At 36.3% G+C, this 12699-nt stretch overlaps 1 protein-coding gene and 21 non-coding genes across 22 annotated transcripts in view; 1 reads left to right on the plus strand and 21 right to left on the minus strand.

Annotated features, from left to right (window-relative positions):
* The window catches only part of LOC107439618 (uncharacterized), a 315949-nt gene that overhangs the window by 95416 nt on the left and 207834 nt on the right, over positions 1-12699 (plus strand). The gene's annotated exons all lie outside the window — the stretch shown is intronic.
* TRNAN-GUU (transfer RNA asparagine (anticodon GUU)) lies at positions 371-444 on the minus strand. Its single transcript has one exon. It is a non-coding gene; the product is annotated as a tRNA-Asn (tRNA).
* On the minus strand, positions 595-668 carry TRNAN-GUU (transfer RNA asparagine (anticodon GUU)). The gene has a single exon. It is a non-coding gene; the product is annotated as a tRNA-Asn (tRNA).
* TRNAN-GUU (transfer RNA asparagine (anticodon GUU)) lies at positions 1230-1303 on the minus strand. Its single transcript has one exon. It is a non-coding gene; the product is annotated as a tRNA-Asn (tRNA).
* Positions 1454-1527, minus strand: TRNAN-GUU (transfer RNA asparagine (anticodon GUU)). The gene has a single exon. It is a non-coding gene; the product is annotated as a tRNA-Asn (tRNA).
* TRNAN-GUU (transfer RNA asparagine (anticodon GUU)) lies at positions 2314-2387 on the minus strand. Its single transcript has one exon. It is a non-coding gene; the product is annotated as a tRNA-Asn (tRNA).
* TRNAN-GUU (transfer RNA asparagine (anticodon GUU)) lies at positions 2949-3022 on the minus strand. Its single transcript has one exon. It is a non-coding gene; the product is annotated as a tRNA-Asn (tRNA).
* Positions 3173-3246, minus strand: TRNAN-GUU (transfer RNA asparagine (anticodon GUU)). The gene has a single exon. It is a non-coding gene; the product is annotated as a tRNA-Asn (tRNA).
* TRNAN-GUU (transfer RNA asparagine (anticodon GUU)) lies at positions 4032-4105 on the minus strand. The gene has a single exon. It is a non-coding gene; the product is annotated as a tRNA-Asn (tRNA).
* On the minus strand, positions 4667-4740 carry TRNAN-GUU (transfer RNA asparagine (anticodon GUU)). Its single transcript has one exon. It is a non-coding gene; the product is annotated as a tRNA-Asn (tRNA).
* Positions 5716-5789, minus strand: TRNAN-GUU (transfer RNA asparagine (anticodon GUU)). The gene has a single exon. It is a non-coding gene; the product is annotated as a tRNA-Asn (tRNA).
* On the minus strand, positions 5940-6013 carry TRNAN-GUU (transfer RNA asparagine (anticodon GUU)). The gene has a single exon. It is a non-coding gene; the product is annotated as a tRNA-Asn (tRNA).
* On the minus strand, positions 6575-6648 carry TRNAN-GUU (transfer RNA asparagine (anticodon GUU)). The gene has a single exon. It is a non-coding gene; the product is annotated as a tRNA-Asn (tRNA).
* On the minus strand, positions 6799-6872 carry TRNAN-GUU (transfer RNA asparagine (anticodon GUU)). Its single transcript has one exon. It is a non-coding gene; the product is annotated as a tRNA-Asn (tRNA).
* TRNAN-GUU (transfer RNA asparagine (anticodon GUU)) lies at positions 7659-7732 on the minus strand. The gene has a single exon. It is a non-coding gene; the product is annotated as a tRNA-Asn (tRNA).
* Positions 8294-8367, minus strand: TRNAN-GUU (transfer RNA asparagine (anticodon GUU)). Its single transcript has one exon. It is a non-coding gene; the product is annotated as a tRNA-Asn (tRNA).
* TRNAN-GUU (transfer RNA asparagine (anticodon GUU)) lies at positions 8518-8591 on the minus strand. The gene has a single exon. It is a non-coding gene; the product is annotated as a tRNA-Asn (tRNA).
* Positions 9378-9451, minus strand: TRNAN-GUU (transfer RNA asparagine (anticodon GUU)). Its single transcript has one exon. It is a non-coding gene; the product is annotated as a tRNA-Asn (tRNA).
* TRNAN-GUU (transfer RNA asparagine (anticodon GUU)) lies at positions 10237-10310 on the minus strand. Its single transcript has one exon. It is a non-coding gene; the product is annotated as a tRNA-Asn (tRNA).
* Positions 11510-11583, minus strand: TRNAN-GUU (transfer RNA asparagine (anticodon GUU)). The gene has a single exon. It is a non-coding gene; the product is annotated as a tRNA-Asn (tRNA).
* Positions 11734-11807, minus strand: TRNAN-GUU (transfer RNA asparagine (anticodon GUU)). Its single transcript has one exon. It is a non-coding gene; the product is annotated as a tRNA-Asn (tRNA).
* TRNAN-GUU (transfer RNA asparagine (anticodon GUU)) lies at positions 12593-12666 on the minus strand. Its single transcript has one exon. It is a non-coding gene; the product is annotated as a tRNA-Asn (tRNA).

Raw genomic sequence — 12699 nt, forward strand, 5'->3', positions numbered from 1 at the left:
GCCGAACGCGCTAGTCGATTGCGCCACGGAGGCTTGATAGCTTGCTTAGTTTCGCCGTAGAAAGGAATTATCTTGACCAGTGATCGTAAAAGTGTTTTTTCTGCAATATTGTCTAACTTGCACAAATGAACTATAAAAGGACACGATGTGTAAACGAAGTGTAAATCAAAGTATCTGCTTATAATATTTTACAATTTTCGTTAAAGTAAATATTCTGGTAGATTGGTGAAAAAAAAGGAATTCAAACATCAATATATATTAATAAATTCATCGCATTTTTTACTGTTATTTTTAAATTAGCATAATTAGTATAAGAAATTACGTTGCTTGCTATGTTTCTTTTATAAAAGGAAAGAAAAGTGTTTCGATACGCCCCCGGGTGGGCTCGAACCACCACCCTTTCGGTTAACAGCCGAACGCGCTAGCCAATTGCGCCACGGAGGCTTGATTGTTTCCTTAGTTTCGCTATAGAGAGGAATTATCATGATTACTTATCTTGAAAGTTTTTTTCTTCCCATTTTTTAATTTAGGATCATTAATATGATGAATTTCGTTACTTGCTTTGTTTCTTTTATAAATAAAAATGTTTCAATACGCCCCCGGGTGGGCTCGAACCACCAACCTTTCGGTTAACAGCCGAACGCGCTAACCAATTGCGCCACGGAGGCTTGATTGTTTCCTTAGTTTCGCTATATTGAGGAATTATTATGATTACTGATCGTGAAATCTTTTTTCTTCCCATTTTTTAATTTAGGATCATTAATATGATGAATTTCGTTACTTGCTTTGTTTCTTTTATAAATAAAAATGTTTCTATACGCCCCCGGGTGGGCTCGAGCCACCAACCTTTCGGTTAACAGCCGAACGCGCTAGCCGATTGCGCCACGGAGGCTTGATATGTTGCTTAGTTTCGCCGTAGAAAGGAATTATCTTGACCAGTGATCGTAAAAGTGTTTTTCCTGCAATAATGTCTAACTTGCACAAATGAACTATAAAAGGACACGATGTGTAAACGAAGTGTAAATCAAAGTATCTGCTTATAATATTTTACAATTTTCGTTAAAGTAAATATTCTGGTAGATTGGTGAAAAAAAAGGAATTCAAACATCAATATATATTAATAAATTCATCGCATTTTTTACTGTTATTTTTAAATTAGCATAATTAGTATAAGAAATTACGTTGCTTGCTATGTTTCTTTTATAAAAGGAAAGAAAAGTGTTTCGATACGCCCCCGGGTGGGCTCGAACCACCAACCTTTCGGTTAACAGCCGAACGCGCTAGCCAATTGCGCCACGGAGGCTTGATTGTTTCCTTAGTTTCGCTATAGAGAGGAATTATCATGATTACTGATCTTGAAAGTTTTTTTCTTCCCATTTTTTAATTTAGGATCATTAATATGATGAATTTCGTTACTTGCTTTGTTTCTTTTATAAATAAAAATGTTTCAATACGCCCCCGGGTGGGCTCGAACCACCAACCTTTCGGTTAACAGCCGAACGCGCTAACCAATTGCGCCACGGAGGCTTGATTGTTTCCTTAGTTTCGCTATAGAGAGGAATTATTATGATTACTGATCGTGAAATCTTTTTTCTTCCCATTTTTTAATTTAGGATCATTAATATGATGAATTTCGTTACTTGATTTGTTTCTTTTATAAATAAAAATGTTTCTATACGCCCCCGGGTGGGCTCGAGCCACCAACCTTTCGGTTAACAGCCGAACGCGCTAGCCGATTGCGCCACGGAGGCTTGATATGTTGCTTAGTTTCGCCGTAGAAACGAATTATCTTGACCAGTGATCGTAAAAGTGTTTTTCCTGCAATATTGTCTAACTTGCACAAATGAACTATAAAAGGACACGATGTGTAAACGAAGTGTAAATCAAAGTATCTGCTTATAATACTTTACAATTTTCGTTAAAGTAAATATTCTGGTTGATTGGTGAAAAAAAAGGAATTCAAACATCAATATATATTAATAAATTCATCGCATTTTTTACTGTTATTTTTGAATTAGCATAATTAGTATAAGAAATTACGTTGCTTGCTATGTTTCTTTTATAAAAGGAAAGAAAAGTGTTTCGATACGCCCCCGGGTGGGCTCGAACCACCAACCTTTCGGTTAACAGCCGAACGCTCTAGCCAATTGCGCCACGGAGGCTTGATTGTTTCCTTAGTTTCGCTATAGAGAGGAATTATCATGATTACTGATCTTGAAAGTTTTTTTCTTCCCATTTTTTAATTTAGGATCATTAATATGATGAATTTCGTTACTTGCTTTGTTTCTTTTATAAATTAAAAATGTTTCAATACGCCCCCGGGTGGGCTCGAACCACCAACCTTTCGGTTAACAGCCGAACGCGCTAACCAATTGCGCCACGGAGGCTTGATTGTTTCCTTAGTTTCGCTATAGAGAGGAATTATTATGATTACTGATCGTGAAATCTTTTTTCTTCCCATTTTTTAATTTAGGATCATTAATATGATGAATTTCGTTACTTGCTTTGTTTCTTTTATAAATAAAAATGTTTCTATACGCCACCGGGTGGGCTCGAGCCACCAACCTTTCGGTTAACAGCCGAACGCCCTAGCCGATTGCGCCACGGAGGCTTGATAGGTTGCTTAGTTTCGCCGTAGAAAGGAATTATCTTGACCAGTGATCGTAAAAGTGTTTTTCCTGCAATAATGTCTAACTTGCACAAATGAACTATAAAAGGACACGATGTGTAAACGAAGTGTAAATCAAAGAATCTGCTTATAATATTTCACAATTTTCGTTAAAGTAAATATTCTGGTTGATTGGTGAAAAAAAAGGAATTCAAACATCAATATATATTAATAAATTCATCGCATTTTTTACTGTTATTTTTGAATTAGCATAATTAGTATAAGAAATTACGTTGCTTGCTATGTTTCTTTTATAAAAGGAAAGAAAAGTGTTTCGATACGCCCCCGGGTGGGCTCGAACCACCAACCTTTCGGTTAACAGCCGAACGCGCTAGCCAATTGCGCCACGGAGGCTTGATTGTTTCCTTAGTTTCGCTATAGAGAGGAATTATCATGATTACTGATCTTGAAAGTTTTTTTCTTCCCATTTTTTAATTTAGGATCATTAATATGATGAATTTCGTTACTTGCTTTGTTTCTTTTATAAATAAAAATGTTTCAATACGCCCCCGGGTGGGCTCGAACCACCAACCTTTCGGTTAACAGCCGAACGCGCTAACCAATTGCGCCACGGAGGCTTGATTGTTTCCTTAGTTTCGCTATATTGAGGAATTATTATGATTACTGATCGTGAAATCTTTTTTCTTCCCATTTTTTAATTTAGGATCATTAATATGATGAATTTCGTTACTTGCTTTGTTTCTTTTAAAAATAAAAATGTTTCTATACGCTCCCGGGTGGGCTCGAGCCACCAACCTTTCGGTTAACAGCCGAACGCGCTAGCCGATTGCGCCACGGAGGCTTGATATGTTGCTTAGTTTCGCCGTAGAAAGGAATTATCTTGACCAGTGATCGTAAAAGTGTTTTTCCTGCAATAATGTCTAACTTGCACAAATGAACTATAAAAGGACACGATGTGTAAACGAAGTGTAAATCAAAGTATCTGCTTATAATATTTTACAATTTTCGTTAAAGTAAATATTCTGGTTGATTGGTGAAAAAAAAGGAATTCAAACATCAATATATATTAATAAATTCATCGCATTTTTTACTGTTATTTTTAAATTAGCATAATTAGTATAAGAAATTACGTTGCTTGCTATGTTTCTTTTATAAAAGGAAAGAAAAGTGTTTCGATACGCCCCCGGGTGGGCTCGAACCACCAACCTTTCGGTTAACAGCCGAACGCTCTAGCCAATTGCGCCACGGAGGCTTGATTGTTTCCTTAGTTTCGCTATAGAGAGGAATTATCATGATTACTGATCTTGAAAGTTTTTTTCTTCCCATTTTTTAATTTAGGATCATTAATATGATGAATTTCGTTACTTGCTTTGTTTCTTTTATAAATAAAAATGTTTCAATACGCCCCCGGGTGGGCTCGAACCACCAACCTTTCGGTTAACAGCCGAACGCGCTAACCAATTGCGCCACGGAGGCTTGATTGTTTCCTTAGTTTCGCTATAGAGAGGAATTATTATGATTACTGATCGTGAAATCTTTTTTCTTCCCATTTTTTAATTTAGGATCGTTAATATGATGAATTTCGTTACTTGCTTTGTTTCTTTTATAAATAAAAATGTTTCTATACGCCCCCGGGTGGGCTCGAGCCACCAACCTTTCGGTTAACAGCCGAACGCGCTAGCCGATTGCGCCACGGAGGCTTGATATGTTGCTTAGTTTCGCCGTAGAAAGGAATTATCTTGACCAGTGATCGTAAAAGTGTTTTTCCTGCAATAATGTCTAACTTGCACAAATGAACTATAAAAGGACACGATGTGTAAACGAAGTGTAAATCAAAGTATCTGCTTATAATATTTTACAATTTTCGTTAAAGTAAATATTCTGGTTGATTGGTGAAAAAAAAGGAATTCAAACATCAATATATATTAATAAATTCATCGCATTTTTTACTGTTATTTTTAAATTAGCATAATTAGTATAAGAAATTACGTTGCTTGCTATGTTTCTTTTATAAAAGGAAAGAAAAGTGTTTCGATACGCCCCCGGGTGGGCTCGAACCACCAACCTTTCGGTTAACAGCCGAACGCGCTAACCAATTGCGCCACGGAGGCTTGATTGTTTCCTTAGTTTCGCCGTAGAAAGGAATTATCTTGACCAGTGATCGTAAAAGTGTTTTTTTCCTGCAATAATGTCTAACTTTAACAAATGAACAATAAAGGGACGCGATGTGTAAACGAAGAGTAAATCAAAGTATCTGCTTATAATATTTCACAATTTTCGCTAAAGTAAGTATTTGCGTTGATGGTGGAAAAAAAAAGAAATTCAAATATCGATATATATTAATTAATTCATCGCATTTTTTATTGTTATTTTTAAATTAGCATGATTAATATAAGAAATTACGTTGCTTGCTATTTTTCTATTATAAAAGAAAATAAAGGTGTTTCGATACGCCCCCGGGTGGGCTCGAACCACCAACCTTTCGGTTAACAGCCGAACGCGCTAGCCAATTGCACCACGGAGAATTGATTGTTTCCTTAGTTTCGCTATAGAGAGGAATTATCATGATTACTGATAGTGAAATTTTTTTTCTTCCCATTTTTTAATTTAGGATCATTAATATGATGAATTTCGTTACTTGCTTTGTTTCTTTTATAAATAAAAATGTTTCTATACGCCCAAGGGTGGGCTCGAACCACCAACCTTTCGGTTAACAGCCGAACGCGCTAGTCGATTGCGCCACGGAGGCTTGATAGCTTGCTTAGTTTCGCCGTAGAAAGGAATTATCTTGACCAGTGATCGTAAAAGTGTTTTTTCTGCAATATTGTCTAACTTGCACAAATGAACTATAAAAGGACACGATGTGTAAACGAAGTGTAAATCAAAGTATCTGCTTATAATATTTTACAATTTTCGTTAAAGTAAATATTCTGGTAGATTGGTGAAAAAAAAGGAATTCAAACATCAATATATATTAATAAATTCATCGCATTTTTTACTGTTATTTTTAAATTAGCATAATTAGTATAAGAAATTACGTTGCTTGCTATGTTTCTTTTATAAAAGGAAAGAAAAGTGTTTCGATACGCCCCCGGGTGGGCTCGAACCACCACCCTTTCGGTTAACAGCCGAACGCGCTAGCCAATTGCGCCACGGAGGCTTGATTGTTTCCTTAGTTTCGCTATAGAGAGGAATTATCATGATTACTTATCTTGAAAGTTTTTTTCTTCCCATTTTTTAATTTAGGATCATTAATATGATGAATTTCGTTACTTGCTTTGTTTCTTTTATAAATAAAAATGTTTCAATACGCCCCCGGGTGGGCTCGAACCACCAACCTTTCGGTTAACAGCCGAACGCGCTAACCAATTGCGCCACGGAGGCTTGATTGTTTCCTTAGTTTCGCTATATTGAGGAATTATTATGATTACTGATCGTGAAATCTTTTTTCTTCCCATTTTTTAATTTAGGATCATTAATATGATGAATTTCGTTACTTGCTTTGTTTCTTTTATAAATAAAAATGTTTCTATACGCCCCCGGGTGGGCTCGAGCCACCAACCTTTCGGTTAACAGCCGAACGCGCTAGCCGATTGCGCCACGGAGGCTTGATATGTTGCTTAGTTTCGCCGTAGAAAGGAATTATCTTGACCAGTGATCGTAAAAGTGTTTTTCCTGCAATAATGTCTAACTTGCACAAATGAACTATAAAAGGACACGATGTGTAAACGAAGTGTAAATCAAAGTATCTGCTTATAATATTTTACAATTTTCGTTAAAGTAAATATTCTGGTAGATTGGTGAAAAAAAAGGAATTCAAACATCAATATATATTAATAAATTCATCGCATTTTTTACTGTTATTTTTAAATTAGCATAATTAGTATAAGAAATTACGTTGCTTGCTATGTTTCTTTTATAAAAGGAAAGAAAAGTGTTTCGATACGCCCCCGGGTGGGCTCGAACCACCAACCTTTCGGTTAACAGCCGAACGCGCTAGCCAATTGCGCCACGGAGGCTTGATTGTTTCCTTAGTTTCGCTATAGAGAGGAATTATCATGATTACTGATCTTGAAAGTTTTTTTCTTCCCATTTTTTAATTTAGGATCATTAATATGATGAATTTCGTTACTTGCTTTGTTTCTTTTATAAATAAAAATGTTTCAATACGCCCCCGGGTGGGCTCGAACCACCAACCTTTCGGTTAACAGCCGAACGCGCTAACCAATTGCGCCACGGAGGCTTGATTGTTTCCTTAGTTTCGCTATAGAGAGGAATTATTATGATTACTGATCGTGAAATCTTTTTTCTTCCCATTTTTTAATTTAGGATCATTAATATGATGAATTTCGTTACTTGATTTGTTTCTTTTATAAATAAAAATGTTTCTATACGCCCCCGGGTGGGCTCGAGCCACCAACCTTTCGGTTAACAGCCGAACGCGCTAGCCGATTGCGCCACGGAGGCTTGATATGTTGCTTAGTTTCGCCGTAGAAACGAATTATCTTGACCAGTGATCGTAAAAGTGTTTTTCCTGCAATATTGTCTAACTTGCACAAATGAACTATAAAAGGACACGATGTGTAAACGAAGTGTAAATCAAAGTATCTGCTTATAATACTTTACAATTTTCGTTAAAGTAAATATTCTGGTTGATTGGTGAAAAAAAAGGAATTCAAACATCAATATATATTAATAAATTCATCGCATTTTTTACTGTTATTTTTGAATTAGCATAATTAGTATAAGAAATTACGTTGCTTGCTATGTTTCTTTTATAAAAGGAAAGAAAAGTGTTTCGATACGCCCCCGGGTGGGCTCGAACCACCAACCTTTCGGTTAACAGCCGAACGCTCTAGCCAATTGCGCCACGGAGGCTTGATTGTTTCCTTAGTTTCGCTATAGAGAGGAATTATCATGATTACTGATCTTGAAAGTTTTTTTCTTCCCATTTTTTAATTTAGGATCATTAATATGATGAATTTCGTTACTTGCTTTGTTTCTTTTATAAATTAAAAATGTTTCAATACGCCCCCGGGTGGGCTCGAACCACCAACCTTTCGGTTAACAGCCGAACGCGCTAACCAATTGCGCCACGGAGGCTTGATTGTTTCCTTAGTTTCGCTATAGAGAGGAATTATTATGATTACTGATCGTGAAATCTTTTTTCTTCCCATTTTTTAATTTAGGATCATTAATATGATGAATTTCGTTACTTGCTTTGTTTCTTTTATAAATAAAAATGTTTCTATACGCCACCGGGTGGGCTCGAGCCACCAACCTTTCGGTTAACAGCCGAACGCCCTAGCCGATTGCGCCACGGAGGCTTGATAGGTTGCTTAGTTTCGCCGTAGAAAGGAATTATCTTGACCAGTGATCGTAAAAGTGTTTTTCCTGCAATAATGTCTAACTTGCACAAATGAACTATAAAAGGACACGATGTGTAAACGAAGTGTAAATCAAAGAATCTGCTTATAATATTTCACAATTTTCGTTAAAGTAAATATTCTGGTTGATTGGTGAAAAAAAAGGAATTCAAACATCAATATATATTAATAAATTCATCGCATTTTTTACTGTTATTTTTGAATTAGCATAATTAGTATAAGAAATTACGTTGCTTGCTATGTTTCTTTTATAAAAGGAAAGAAAAGTGTTTCGATACGCCCCCGGGTGGGCTCGAACCACCAACCTTTCGGTTAACAGCCGAACGCGCTAGCCAATTGCGCCACGGAGGCTTGATTGTTTCCTTAGTTTCGCTATAGAGAGGAATTATCATGATTACTGATCTTGAAAGTTTTTTTCTTCCCATTTTTTAATTTAGGATCATTAATATGATGAATTTCGTTACTTGCTTTGTTTCTTTTATAAATAAAAATGTTTCAATACGCCCCCGGGTGGGCTCGAACCACCAACCTTTCGGTTAACAGCCGAACGCGCTAACCAATTGCGCCACGGAGGCTTGATTGTTTCCTTAGTTTCGCTATATTGAGGAATTATTATGATTACTGATCGTGAAATCTTTTTTCTTCCCATTTTTTAATTTAGGATCATTAATATGATGAATTTCGTTACTTGCTTTGTTTCTTTTAAAAATAAAAATGTTTCTATACGCTCCCGGGTGGGCTCGAGCCACCAACCTTTCGGTTAACAGCCGAACGCGCTAGCCGATTGCGCCACGGAGGCTTGATATGTTGCTTAGTTTCGCCGTAGAAAGGAATTATCTTGACCAGTGATCGTAAAAGTGTTTTTCCTGCAATAATGTCTAACTTGCACAAATGAACTATAAAAGGACACGATGTGTAAACGAAGTGTAAATCAAAGTATCTGCTTATAATATTTTACAATTTTCGTTAAAGTAAATATTCTGGTTGATTGGTGAAAAAAAAGGAATTCAAACATCAATATATATTAATAAATTCATCGCATTTTTTACTGTTATTTTTAAATTAGCATAATTAGTATAAGAAATTACGTTGCTTGCTATGTTTCTTTTATAAAAGGAAAGAAAAGTGTTTCGATACGCCCCCGGGTGGGCTCGAACCACCAACCTTTCGGTTAACAGCCGAACGCTCTAGCCAATTGCGCCACGGAGGCTTGATTGTTTCCTTAGTTTCGCTATAGAGAGGAATTATCATGATTACTGATCTTGAAAGTTTTTTTCTTCCCATTTTTTAATTTAGGATCATTAATATGATGAATTTCGTTACTTGCTTTGTTTCTTTTATAAATTAAAAATGTTTCAATACGCCCCCGGGTGGGCTCGAACCACCAACCTTTCGGTTAACAGCCGAACGCGCTAACCAATTGCGCCACGGAGGCTTGATTGTTTCCTTAGTTTCGCTATAGAGAGGAATTATTATGATTACTGATCGTGAAATCTTTTTTCTTCCCATTTTTTAATTTAGGATCATTAATATGATGAATTTCGTTACTTGCTTTGTTTCTTTTATAAATAAAAATGTTTCTATACGCCACCGGGTGGGCTCGAGCCACCAACCTTTCGGTTAACAGCCGAACGCGCTAGCCGATTGCGCCACGGAGGCTTGATATGTTGCTTAGTTTCGCCGTAGAAAGGAATTATCTTGACCAGTGATCGTAAAAGTGTTTTTCCTGCAATATTGTCTAACTTGCACAAATGAACTATAAAAGGACACGATGTGTAAACGAAGTGTAAATCAAAGTATCTGCTTATAATATTTTACAATTTTCGTTAAAGTAAATATTCTGGTTGATTGGTGAAAAAAAAGGAATTCAAACATCAATATATATTAATAAATTCATCGCATTTTTTACTGTTATTTTTGAATTAGCATAATTAGTATAAGAAATTACGTTGCTTGCTATGTTTCTTTTATAAAAGGAAAGAAAAGTGTTTCGATACGCCCCCGGGTGGGCTCGAACCACCAACCTTTCGGTTAACAGCCGAACGCGCTAGCCAATTGCCCCACGGAGGCTTGATTGTTTCCTTAGTTTCGCTATAGAGAGGAATTATCATGATTACTGATCTTGAAAGTTTTTTTCTTCCCATTTTTTAATTTAGGATCATTAATATGATGAATTTCGTTACTTGCTTTGTTTCTTTTATAAATAAAAATGTTTCAATACGCCCCCGGGTGGGCTCGAACCACCAACCTTTCGGTTAACAGCCGAACGCGCTAACCAATTGCGCCACGGAGGCTTGATTGTTTCCTTAGTTTCGCTATAGAGAGGAATTATTATGATTACTGATCGTGAAATCTTTTTTCTTCCCATTTTTTAATTTAGGATCATTAATATGATGAATTTCGTTACTTGCTTTGTTTCTTTTATAAATAAAAGTGTTTCGATACGCCCCCGGGTGGGCTCGAACCACCAACCTTTCGCTTAACAGCCGAACGCGCTAACCAATTGCGCCACGGAGGCTTGATTGTTTCCTTAGTTTCGCCGTAGAAAGGAATTATCTTGACCAGTGATCGTAAAAGTGTTTTTTTCCTGCAATAATGTCTAACTTTAACAAATGAACAATAAAGGGACGCGATGTGTAAACGAAGAGTAAATCAAAGTATCTGCTTATAATATTTCACAATTTTCGCTAAAGTAAGTATTTGCGTTGATGGTGAAAAAAAAAAGAAATTCAAATATCGATATCTATTAATTAATTCATCGCATTTTTTATTGTTATTTTTAAATTAGCATGATTAATATAAGAAATTACGTTGCTTGCTATGTTTCTATTATAAAAGAAAATAAAGGTGTTTCGATACGCCCCCGGGTGGGCTCGAACCACCAACCTTTCGGTTAACAGCCGAACGCGCTAGCCAATTGCACCACGGAGAATTGATTGTTTCCTTAGTTTCGCTATAGAGAGGAATTATCATGATTACTGATAGTGAAAGTTTTTTTCTTCCCATTTTTTAATTTAGGATCATTAATATGATGAATTTCGTTACTTGCTTTGTTTCTTTTCTAAATAAAAATGTTTCTATACGCCCCCGGGTGGGCTCGAACCACCAACCTTTCGGTTAACAGCCGAACGCGCTAGCCGATTGCGCCACGGAGTCTTGATAGCTTGCTTAGTTTCGCCGTAGAAAGGAATTATCTTGACCAGTGATCGTAAAAGTGTTTTTCCTGCAATAATGTCTAACTTGCACAAATGAACTATAAAAGGACACGATGTGTAAACGAAGTGTAAATCAAAGTATCTGCTTATAATATTTTACAATTTTCGTTAAAGTAAATATTCTGGTTGATTGGTGAAAAAAAAGGAATTCAAACATCAATATATATTAATAAATTCATCGCATTTTTTACTGTTATTTTTAAATTAGCATAATTAGTATAAGAAATTACGTTGCTTGCTATGTTTCTTTTATAAAAGGAAAGAAAAGTGTTTCGATACGCCCCCGGGTGGGCTCGAACCACCAACCTTTCGGTTAACAGCCGAACGCGCTAGCCAATTGCGCCACGGAGGCTTGATTGTTTCCTTAGTTTCGCTATAGAGAGGAATTATCATGATTACTGATCTTGAAAGTTTTTTTCTTCCCATTTTTTAATTTAGGATCATTAATATGATGAATTTCGTTACTTGCTTTGTTTCTTTTATAAATAAAAATGTTTCAATACGCCCCCGGGTGGGCTCGAACCACCAACCTTTCGGTTAACAGCCGAACGCGCTAACCAATTGCGCCACGGAGGCTTGATTGTTTCCTTAGTTTCGCTATAGAGAGGAATTATTATGATTACTGATCGTGAAATCTTTTTTCTTCCCATTTTTTAATTTAGGATCATTAATATGATGAATTTCGTTACTTGCTTTGTTTCTTTTATAAATAAAAATGTTTCTATACGCCACCGGGTGGGCTCGAGCCACCAACCTTTCGGTTAACAGCCGAACGCGCTAGCCGATTGCGCCACGGAGGCTTGATATGTTGCTTAGTTTCGCCGTAGAAAGGAATTATCTTGGCCAGTGATCGTAAAAGTGTTTTTCTTGCAATATTGTCTAACTTGCACAAATGAACTATAAAAGGACACGATGTGTAAACGAAGTGTAAATCAAAGTATCTGCTTATAATATTTTACAATTTTCGTTAAAGTAAATATTCTGGTTGATTGGTGAAAAAAAAGGAATTCAAACATCAATATATATTAATAAATTCATCGCATTTTTTACTGTTATTTTTGAATTAGCATAATTAGTATAAGAAATTACGTTGCTTGCTATGTTTCTTTTATAAAAGGAAAGAAAAGTGTTTCGATACGCCGCCGGGTGGGCTCGAACCACCAACCTTTCGGTTAACAGCCGAACGCGCTAGCCAATTGCGCCACGGAGGCTTGATTGTTTCCTTAGTTTCGCTATAGAGAGGAATTATCATGATTACTGATCTTGAAAGTTTTTTTCTTCCCATTTTTTAATTTAGGATCATTAATATGATGAATTTCGTTACTTGCTTTGTTTCTTTTATAAATAAAAATGTTTCAATACGCCCCCGGGTGGGCTCGAACCACCAACCTTTCGGTTAACAGCCGAACGCGCTAACCAATTGCGCCACGGAGGCTTGATTGTTTCCTTAGTTTCGCTATAGAGAGGA

The sequence above is a fragment of the Parasteatoda tepidariorum genome, chromosome 9, assembly GCF_982258835.1.
Source record: "Parasteatoda tepidariorum strain Cologne lab strain chromosome 9, Ptep-v5.0, whole genome shotgun sequence".
Classification (NCBI taxonomy): Eukaryota; Metazoa; Arthropoda; class Arachnida; order Araneae; family Theridiidae; genus Parasteatoda; species Parasteatoda tepidariorum.